An 11,255-nucleotide genomic window follows, 5' to 3' on the forward strand; every position below is an offset into this window, starting at 1 on the left:
ATGTTTAACAAAAAGTTTGGCCCTACCCGACCCGGCCCAAAAATAATAAAAATATATTGTGGCCTTGTCTGGCCCAACCTGTGATGACCTAGTCTTAATTAAATTTATTGGGAAATTGTTTTCCTTATTCTCATTAGTTTTTGTGTTTTACTTGTGTTGTTAAAATTGGCTTATTATTTTTAGTTTGAGTTATTATCTTGGTTAATAACATGTGTTCAATTTTCTTGCACACCTAGTTTAGTACTAGAAGCATTCAGATTGCAAGGAGACACTTTGCTTAATCTCCTCCGTCCATCAAACTGTCCTTATATTCTTCTCTTCCAACCAGACACGTGTTCTCCTCCTCCTCCTCCTCCTTTACTCTACACGTACTCTTCTTTCTGGTACCAATGTGTCTACTCTCTCATTGACAAACAACCGACTACTAGCTAGTTACCAAGACAAAAGAGAGGAGAATTAACCGTGAGTTTTCATTGTTCAAGAATATGAAATTCTCCCTCTATCTGGAGCTTCTTTCCGTAAGTTTCAATATACTCTTTCTGTAGTCTCTCTGTTTCAGTTATTTCTCAATGTTTTGGGGTGTGATTTCTATCATAAATTTCGTTTAGATGACTGGATTTCTACGGTACAAGCTGGGTGTTTGCATTTGAGCTTGGTTTGGCTTTTGCTTGGTTCGTTTGGCTGCTGACATGTAAGATTTGAGGTAGGGAAAACAAAACTTTCTTTATAGCTTAGATTCTAATCTCGTATGTATTGGGTGTGATTGATAGGAGGTATTTTCTCTACGAATTCTTATGAGATTCTGTTATGATTACAAATTGGTGGAACTTTGGTTGTTTTAGTACTGATACATATGTCTCTATGTAGAGTCTTACTTTGTTTTTTGATCTGCAATTATATGTTGGGTAAACAAATTCTAAGTACCAAACGTCCTTACTTTTTATGATCATGATATCTTGGTCTTCTAAGTCCTGTTTGCAATCAGTAAAGGATTTTTTTAAAGGGTGCTTTGTGGGACTGAATTCGAGCTTAACTTTGGAAAGCTTGGTTTGAAGTATATGTTTTTTTGTCTCAACTGTTCTAGTCAAATTTTGAAGCAAATGGGGTTTGTTCTTGGATTTAATTCCAATACAGTTCCACTCCTTTTCATACAAGGATTTTAACAACCGATTTACCGATTTACTGTATGTATAGACAATGATTTACCAAGTTGAGTTTTGATCGAATTCCTATGGGTAAAAGTATTCTTCTTTGGAATGTTCGTGTAGTTTATAATCTGAAATTCTGGAATGGTCCATCAGCAAGATATTTGACGTTCTTACTACTTGCACTATGCCAAAAAGGCCTTCAGACGACAGAACAGTTCTGTCGTCTGAACGAACTAAAATATGTCGTCTAGTACGGTGTCGTCTCTTGGGGGCATCAGACGACAGAAGTGTTATGTCGTCTGAAAAATCAGACGACATAAAAAAATAAAAATCTTGTGTTGTCTGATGAGTTTTGCATTTTGGGAACATTGTAATCTGTATCTTTAAAAGCATTCACACAACAGTATTGTATTGTCTAATAAACAAAACAACCACAGTCTTTTTTAAATACTATTGTGTGAAGCATATTTGCAACACATATTTCTGTTGTCTGAATTGATTCCCAACAACAAATTTTTCCTGATTTCTGTGGTTGTTAAGTTGATCCAACAACATATTTGGCTTTGATTTTGTGGTTGCCTCGTATTTCAGATGAGACATATTTGTATTCTTGTTGTGTGACAAACATGTAATCTAAAAACTGCAAAATACCATATATTCATCAAATCTGGAATCCAAGTACAAAAATACCAATATTCAATCTGTCATTGCAGCCAAAGTACATGCATCCAGAACTATACTAATCCTAAGGCAAAAACCTACTATCTAGAGCAATTATACTAATCTAGGATATGGATGATGCATGTCCAAAAGCACATATCTATGCACTAATTATTAGGTGCTGTTCGTCACAGAATTCTGTGGGTTCTGTGGGTTATCAACAAGCAAAAATGCAACCATCCGGTTCTTAGCCAAGGCATTCCTAAGACAACGTTTCAACCTCTCCTGCACAGATGAAATTTTTAACAGTGAAATAAAGAAACATTGAAGTTGAATAATATAGGCAGCAACAATAGCTTGTTGGTCAGTCAAAAGAGAAAGAAAATGAAAGTTACCTTCTCGTGTAAATGACTATCTGCAATTATCAAAACAAGCTGTACGTAATCAATTCAGCAACACTCTAGGCAGCATCATCTAACCTGTTATAGGGTCCAAAGGTTTTGGCATGAATATTCGTGGAGGGCATTGAGAGGACCTAGCATCCCAAATTCGACAAGTCTCATCATCTGATGACCTACAAATGGGATTGAGGACAAAGTAACAGCAAAGGGATTTCAAGTACTGTTTCGCTAAATGCCAAGTGATAAAATAACAACCACAACCAACATGTTTCAAATAATTGTTTCTGAAAACTTGATAATAGTTGCAAACTGCATAGTACTAGGGATTTACTTTACACGAAAATGTTTCCAAATCATGCTATTCAGTGGAATCATTTCACACATAGAGAACAGCCAAGTAGAGGGAAGCAACATCAGAGAGCAATAAATCTTAGAATGGGGCTTATGATAAAAGTTGGTAAATTGCACTAAGCGTTGAACTAAATGCAATAGCAGTCATAGTTCCAGTATGGCCCTGCAGAACCGAAATGGGATATCCATCTGGCAAACGCCACTGCAAGTAAAGATAACTATCCAATTCAGATGAAGCAGATGTGACCAAAGTATTGTTTGAACTCACAGCCAAGTCAGTAATGTCACACTTTGATTCATATAACCAGAAAGGTAAGTAAATTAATAAAGGAAACAAATAATTCAATGCCAGAGAGAGAAAGAGAGAGAGGGAGGGAGGAAGGCGGGGATGGGGATGGGGATGGAGAGAGCATGTCACCCATATTACATAACTCACTTTGTGTCCATGACAAGTGCAATTCCCAATGACCAAATCTTGACAAGACGATCATCCGATCGATCCAGTGATAACATATCTCCCAGACCGATCAAGATCACATATACAGTGCAATATGTATATGTTTTGCAAAACACATAAAGGTACTAGAAGATCCAAGGGAAAATAAACCAAGTACCAAGAGGGAGCATGTTGTAAGGCAACCAGAAACAGTTAATTGGCGAAATACCTTTATTCCAGACAATGTTAACTACCATTTAAACTGATATTTATAACTTAACAATATCTCATCATGGGTGCCTAGAAAGTAAGCTGATTATCAAAGTGAACCAGACCACAATAGACAGCATTATGGTGCCCCCTTAGCTTCTTTTTGTTGTTCATCTTTTGCACCATAGTTGATGGTTTAGCAATGGCATAGCATGCAGAGTGAATGGATGGTGCACGATGATGCTTAGAGCCTTAGATAATTGTTATTTTACTTTCATATATAGTATTGTCAAAATAACAATTATCTTGTGGTCATTTATAGTTGTGTATAAACTTATTTAAGACTGGATTCACTCGATTATTTCTATAAATAAATGGTCAGCAAAACCGAAAATTGCATCAGTCATGGCATCAACTATTTCTGAGTAATAGTTTTATCTCATATAGTTATATGTAAAGCAAATTATTATATACCAGACTAAAGAACAATCTCTACCACTATAGGTTTTCAAAAACTCCATACTTAGCTCTGATGAGTTTCCTATTAGCTTGCAAAATTGGTTCGTAAAACAAGTGAATCAACAAAGCCTATTGGTGCCAAATGCAATACCTTTTGACTTCCTTAGCTGAAGAACCCAAGAGTTTCCTATTGGTGCCAAATGCAATACCCTTTCAGCTTCATTTTGCTCAATCCCATATCCATCTATACTCCCAACTCCATTGATTCCCTTAGCATAATCCAAGCCCATATCAAAACTGCATAATCTAAACTCATCTGCAATTCAAATGCAACCAATAAACTAATAAGTATTAACATTATGAACAAACGATAGAATTCAGAATGCAACATAAATCTAGCCTAATAAATGGAATTAAATGGGGGAATCTCGAAATATTGTTACAATACCTCAAATATGTATACACGAGTAATTTCAATCGGCATCACTAGAACAATTCAACCTACAACCAAGCAAAAAAGAAAAGAAAAAAAAATTCAAAACAGATGTTATAGCAGTGTAACATACAACTCAAAATATTGAAGCTTTATAAAGCTTGAGAGGTCGAGACAGAGGGCAATGCCTAAATAAAAAGCCCAATCTTGAAACCCAAATGCAATCATATGAACCCTAGGCAAACTGAATTGAAAACAAACCAAATTTATATCCAGAAATCAAAGGAAAACAAACCAGATCTATCAACTAATGAACCAGAATATAAAGTGGAATTCAGACCCAAACTAATTAAGCCATAGAGAGATACATATGCGTCCGAGCGGGTTACCTAGCCTAAAGCAGAGGCCGAGTCAACATGGGCGACGAACAGGGACAAAGGCAGAGCTAGAGAAGTGCATAGAATGAACAAGGAGTCGAAAGCAAATGAGAATGGATTCTTGGTGGTGAAGAGAAGCTTGTTGAGACATGGAGGGCAGTAGGCTCTGTGGAGAACAACAAATTTGACGGGTTGTAGTCAAGATTCGGTGAAACCATTTGGGTTTTTCTTGGATTGAAGAAGAAACCCAAGATTCGGTGAAAGCTTCCATCTTTAGGAGACAAAGCTCACCGTCTGCAGGAGGAACCGCATACGCCCAGAGAAGGAGAACTGGCGTGGAACCGCATACGCCCGGAGAAGGAGATATGGGTTCGTATCTCCCCTGTTGGGACATAATGATTTAGGGTTTATCTATTTCACAGTCTGCAGGAGGGAACCAATATCAATCTGCAAGAAGAAAAATCATGAGCAAAATGTGAGAAATCAGACAAACCCCAAAGGTAGAAGAACACTAAACGCCCAAATTGAAACCATTGTCTTTGGAAGAGAAGCCTTCCGGTTCCGGGGACTGGATCTGAACATGATTTTCGAAGAGAATTTAATTGAGAGAGATTCTAGGGATTTTGGGTTTCGGGGAAGCAAACGAGAGGTGGAGAGAGAAAATGGGGATTTTGTGTGGCTGAAAGAGTGAGCCGAGATGGGAAGGAGTAAATGTAACGCCAAAAAAGACTTGGGAAAAAAAAAGTGAAACTCACCTTCTTCACACAACACAATTGTGTTGTCTGAGTATCACCCCCATTGACTAGTCAGCTAGGGTCTCGGCATTTTGAGAGGGAAAGGACTAGAACTTTTTGGAGGGAATTCCAAATATTCTCTTAGGGTTAGATTTGAAATATCCATATATTTTACAACAACATATAAGTGTTGTCTGTATCTATTCATATTTTCAAAATGAAACGATCTTTGAGATAGGAAATCATCATCTTTTACAACTATACAAATGTGTTGTCTGAATGCTCACCATTTTTTCCAATTGAACGAGTATGGTTTTAGTCTATATTCAGACAACACAAAAAAAAATTATGTCGTCTGAAAAACTCAGACGACATAAAACAAAACTTATGTCGTCTGAAGTGTGTCGTCTGAAGCACATTTTGGCATAGTGTTGTTTGTTTTGTTTCTTGGTCTTTGGACATTCCCATGGAACAAGCCTTTGAGCCATAATCTGCTGGAATTCTTCGAAGTATGAACATAAATTATAGTAATCTTTGTGTTTTCTTCTTACAAAGTGATTCACACGCAATGTACGTGTGTTTCTAGCCCTAATTACCTTGAAATTAGCGAATACTCAAGCATTATTTCGTAGTATTACTTTGTTTTCTTCATTTGTAAGAAATTATGGTCAAGAGAGGAAAAAGACGAAAGAAGTAGCGAATTTGAGCAAAATGTCAACTTCCGACTAAAGGACAAAAAGTCAAATGGTTGACCATCGGGTCAACCAAGTCAACTTGGCCCGATAGCATGAAGTCCAAGGCCCAAGACCAAAGAAGCACACAAGTGAAGACCCAAGCCCATTTGTATTACATCTTTGTATTTAAATTTCAAATTCAAAATTGATGTAATGACAATAATAATTAGTGGACCACACCTCACACACATCACACATGTGGATGGATGAAGATAGTTATTTGTGTTCACACTAGGCACACACCCACTTACACTTTTACCCTCCGGTTTTCTTTTTATTTTCCAAAATGTTTTCTAATCTCCTAATTCTCTACATTTTTATTAGGTTGTTTTAGTCTTTTCATTTTACCCTTTTTCTACTTGTTTTTGAGCCCTAGGATCTAGGGTACAAGTCTAATCTTGACCCTTGAACCCAATGGGGTATTTAAGCACCTTTGCACACACATTTCACAAGCTTAAGACCCATTTTTCTTCACCCTAGGCCTTTTGGCCGAATTTGGGACTTCTCTCCCTTCTCACCTCTTCCTCTCTTCTTCATCCCCCATTCTTCACATGTAAGCTTGCACAAGGAGGAGGCACACACATTTCCCCTCCTTAATCTATGTTTGGTGTGTTGGAATTGGAATATTAAATTGGGGAATTTATATTTCAATTTAGATTATGGCATGAGTGTGGTGGAATTAATTTGCCCATTGCATATCTCTATTTTCCATTTGGATTTCTTAGATTGTGGTTCTCAAGTCACCCAATTTTGAGTATTATTACCCTTGATTGTCGGAATAGTATTCGGAATTGTTGGGTAGGGTAATTGTTATCACAAGTACTCTTTTCGACCTTATTATTTGTGGTGATAGTTGCTAGAGTGTGTTACAATCGATTGTCGAAACATAAAGCATTTAGTTTTGAGCACTTGTGGCCCTAACAAGGCATAAGGTTTGAGACTAGAATAGGGTAGCCAAAAACTAAGTATTCTTTCTTCTTCTTGTTTTTGCTTAGGGTTTGACTACTACTATTTTATGACAATTAATTTAGCTTTCTTTTCGACCTCTTAATGCTAAATGGAAATCCGACAAAACATTTGAAGCATCATTTGAATTAATCATCATCATTCCATGTGATTTTAGATTTGTGTGGAGAACCTTGAATTCCATGGTGACCCTTGATGCGATGCATCCCATCCTTCTATCTATCTTATTTTTATGTCGTAATTAGTTAGTTTATTTATCATTTATGAAAATCCAAAAAACATTGTGACTTTCCCACTACCATTCATTTGTAAATCCATGTGGGCGTGAGCATTACAAGCACTTTTGTGTGTTTCACGGCCCTATCTAGGCCTTGCTTGGTGCAAGGCCGTCTATGTGACTTTGTGTGACGCAAAGTCATGCTTGAATGAGGCTCGGTGCCTTGTTTAGCATTTTTTCTATTTTTATTTGTGATTTTCGGTGACCTAGAACCAAAGGATTCTTAGCTAGCTCGTAATCCCCGAGGTACGATAAACCGGGACGTAAATATTTCTCATCTTTGATGACCGTGTTGATTGTTACGCGATAGGCGAATGAAAAACGCTCAAATCACAAAGCTTTACGGTAAATAAAGCTGCATCATGTCTTTGCCTATTAAAAGTTGATGCTCAAATGAAAAAGCTGTTTGAAACTAGCATTTGAGCCATACTTGCAGAAATTCTCTACTCTGTGTACAGAAAATTATATCCTCAATTTTACTCTTTTCCTTAAATGCTTTCTCGTATCAAGTTCTCAATTTGGTACATATGACGTTGTGTTTTAGTATGAAAAGTCTGATTTGGATACACTCTTGTATCAAGTTCGCTGAATCAAACTTGGAACCAAAACTTTCATTATTGGGCCTATATTACAACAAAGTTATGTTCTCTCTCTTTTCTACACCCTTTGAATGTTACGAATGATGTTTTGAGTTACCTTGCACAACGTTTGAAACAAAGCTTTTCAACTTGTGGAATTTACTTGAATCAAAGTTTCGTTCTTTGACTACAGCTACATTGAAGTTACAAGGTTTATATGTTTACTAATTTGGCTTTTCATTTAATTCTCTATGGATTATTTACTTGAGATCAAATTTTACTCCCTGATCATGTCCCTTGTTATTCGCAAAATTCTACATCTTTGTTTGTTTTTCAGTTGATATCTTTGCTCATCATTATATACAGATAACTTGAGCGTTTCGCTATAACACTAGAAAAGCTGATTCCTTTTACATGTGTTTCTTGTTGGAGCCTCATTCCCTTTCAATCTTCTATATAATCATGGTTGGTAGCTTTTATAAAGTAACCGGTGTCTGCTGTCCTTGACTATTACTTCTTGATCTTCAATCTGTCATTTTGAATGATCAGTACTTCTCCAACTAGTAAAGGCTCTTGCTAATCGATCGTGTTCTTTTCCTGGTCTTTTGACATTGTTATGAAAGAAACTATATTGGTAGTCTCGTTCTCTCCTTCTAAAGCTTTGGTTGCTGCAACGATGCTATATATATATTGATCCTGCATTGTTCAGTCTTTCCTTGAAAATGCGGAAATTCCTTATAGAGGTTTGGGTCAAACATGAATTTAACCATCTTTTTTCCGTTGTTGGTTTACTGAAAACAAAGTCTTATTCTTTGAAATTCCTTACAGTCTTATGAATCCTATATATCCTTTTGTTAAAGGTCTGTCTATAGCAATGTTGATCAAGTGTTACTTTGAAACTCCAAGCTTATGTGTACTTACTGATTTGATCCTCACAAAAAGAACTTGATCTATTAAAGTTTTGTGTCTTGAAAGAAAACAGATTTAAGCTAAAGTGCCATTTCTGGGCAGCTTCCTATTACAGTTTGAAAAGGGATTTCGAGTTCTTATTAAAAATCCTTTGAACGATCAGTTTGGTTTGGAGAAACAGAAAGGTTTCATGGAAAGAAGGGATTGAATTCTTAATGTTTTTTTTTGGTTAGGCCCGGGAAAAAGTTAAGTAGGGATTGTGCCTCCCTAGGGTGAAAGACCCAAAACCTGGTCAGGATCTGCTTGTACGGGGTGTGCTCGGTGACCTTAATACGAGCAATGGGCTCTAACCAGGATTTTAAGGGTTTTGAGAATCCAAGTTTCAGTATTTTGGAAACAGTTTCTGTTCTGGAAAGTTACAGCCGAGAAAGAAAGGATTTCACAGATTCCTAAAGAGTTCTTTGAAGAGAAAAAGGCTTTATGGTTTTTATGTTATTCCTATCTGAATTCAAATGAGTTTTCTTTATCTACTGGACTTGCTGTCAAGTGGTCTTTAATTTCAGCCTTCTTCTCTGTTGGTTATTTATATCAAAGTGACTTATTCAAGTTGATAAATATTTGACATCTTCAGCTGCAATGGTATATTTGAGTAGTGTTTCCTTGTCAATTTATATTACTTTGGATCTCTGGTTTTCTTTCACAAATGCAGCAGCAACTGTTGAGCTTTAACTTCAGTTTGCAGTTTTTTTTCTGATGCTAAAAAGTAATTAAAAGCATGCTTTCTGTCTTTCACCTTCTGGTGCATGCTGGGTTAGAAACTTAGTTATAAAAATTGTTTTGTCATACCTACTGAGCTTGTGAAGCTCATTCCCTATACTCTTGTTGTTTTTCAGGTAGTCCATGAGTGGACATTTAAGTGATATTCTGGAGCTTTCTTGAGTGGAAGATTGCTTGGTTTTACTTTGTGTTGGTGCGTTGGTCGTGCTTTATTTATTGATCAGATACGTCTGTTCTCTTGGCTGGGATGCCTTGTCTTATTTGATTGAAGCTGTTTGACGTTGTGGTTATCATGCTGCGACGTGGTAGAATAGTTTGCTGGCTACGAAGTGATAACCTGGTGCAGCTTTCGATATTATAAGTGATGGATGATTTTGAAACTAAACTTGCTTTGTACAAAGTGTAGTGCTCTGTTAAAGTTGTGTTTCAAGCTTTGTACATATTCTTCTAGATCTTTGAAAAGGAAATATATTTGAACTTCATGAGATTTTTTTTAGGATTAAATACTTGTTACTCCCTGTACTTTGCACCGAAAAACAGTTCAGTCCCTCACCTTTTAAATTAAACAATTTAGTCCTTATTATCTCTAATTCTCACACAACAGGTCCCAAAATGACCATTATACCCCTCACTTTCTTTTTTTATATTTTTATTTATTTTTCTCTCTTTTTTATTTTTATGTTTCCTGCTTCTCTCTCTCTCTCTCTCTCTCTCTCAAAACAAAACCCCTAATTCGTATTTTGGGTATTCAATTCATCATCAAATTCATCAAACATCAAATTCATCATCTCAATTCAATCAGTACAAATCAAAGAAAGAAAAACAAATCTAAGGGCTGAGACCGTGGAAGAAGAAGAGGGTGTGGCTCATTTGACACGCCGAAGGAGCAGCTCTCGCCTACGACGGCCCCTCCAGGTCTCTCCGCGGCAACAAGGCCAAGACCAACTTCCTGACACCGTTGATCAGAGGAGATCTCTCCCTCGACCTCAACATCTCCTCCGCCCAGTGGGCCTCCCACTCCGGCCGTCTGGTTGAGCTTCTCCACACCGACGTCCTGAATGACGTCGTGAAGAGCAAGGAGACGGCGGGGAGATCGTTTGTTGTGTCCGTGTTGTCTGAACCCTCTTGGATCTTGAATTGTTCAAATCTAACACTGTGTGGTGGTTAAAATTAAATGGGTCGACTATGGCGGAGCGACGATCAGAGTGGAGGTCGGAGAGGTTGATGGTGGGGATTGATTCGGCGTCGGGTTGGGTCGTGGGCTGGAATTGGTGTGATATTATGGGTGGGTGGATAAAGATTCGGGGGATGGAGGAGAGACCTGAGTCGACGAGGCCTTTGACTCCGAGCTTGGAGTCGTCGAATTGTCAATGTGGATGAACTCGAGGTCAGAGACGAATTTGGAGAGAGAGAGAGAGAGAAGCAAGAAAAAAAAAGAGAAAATAAATTAAAAATATAAAAAAAGGAATTGAGGGGTATAATGGTCATTTTGGGACATGTTGTGTGAGAATTAGAGAAAATAAGGACTAAATTGTTTAATTTAAAAGGTGAGGGACTGAACTGTTTTTCGGTGAAAAGTACAGGGAGTAACAAGTATTTAATCCTTTTTTTTAATTCTCAAGTTCCATCTCATTGTTGCTAACAAAATGTTTCTTCCTCTAAAGACAACCCAACCAAAATTTTGGCGGTTACGTCTTTAGTTCCTTCTAATTGTCTTCAGGTTGAAAAAAAAAAAAAAATTCTAGCAAACTTACCTTTTCAACTTAATCCATCACTTTAATCATGCTTCAAGTTCGGGGTGTGAC

At 37.2% G+C, this 11,255-nt stretch overlaps 2 long non-coding RNA genes across 2 annotated transcripts; one reads left to right on the forward strand and one right to left on the reverse strand.

Moving 5' to 3' along the window:
- The first annotated feature begins 377 nt into the window (after positions 1-377).
- LOC133733492 (uncharacterized) lies at positions 378-9,937 on the forward strand. The gene is made up of 3 exons (XR_009857739.1): positions 378-518; positions 609-703; positions 9,567-9,937. It is a non-coding gene; the product is annotated as an uncharacterized LOC133733492 (long non-coding RNA).
- LOC133706800 (uncharacterized) lies at positions 2,209-4,764 on the reverse strand. The gene is made up of 4 exons (XR_009844728.1): positions 4,488-4,764; positions 4,114-4,166; positions 3,817-3,981; positions 2,209-2,382 (listed from the first exon to the last, which is right to left on the reverse strand). It is a non-coding gene; the product is annotated as an uncharacterized LOC133706800 (long non-coding RNA).
- Positions 9,938-11,255: the final 1,318 nt, after the last annotated feature.

Source organism: Rosa rugosa, chromosome 1 (genome assembly GCF_958449725.1).
Source record: "Rosa rugosa chromosome 1, drRosRugo1.1, whole genome shotgun sequence".
Classification (NCBI taxonomy): domain Eukaryota; kingdom Viridiplantae; phylum Streptophyta; class Magnoliopsida; order Rosales; family Rosaceae; genus Rosa; species Rosa rugosa.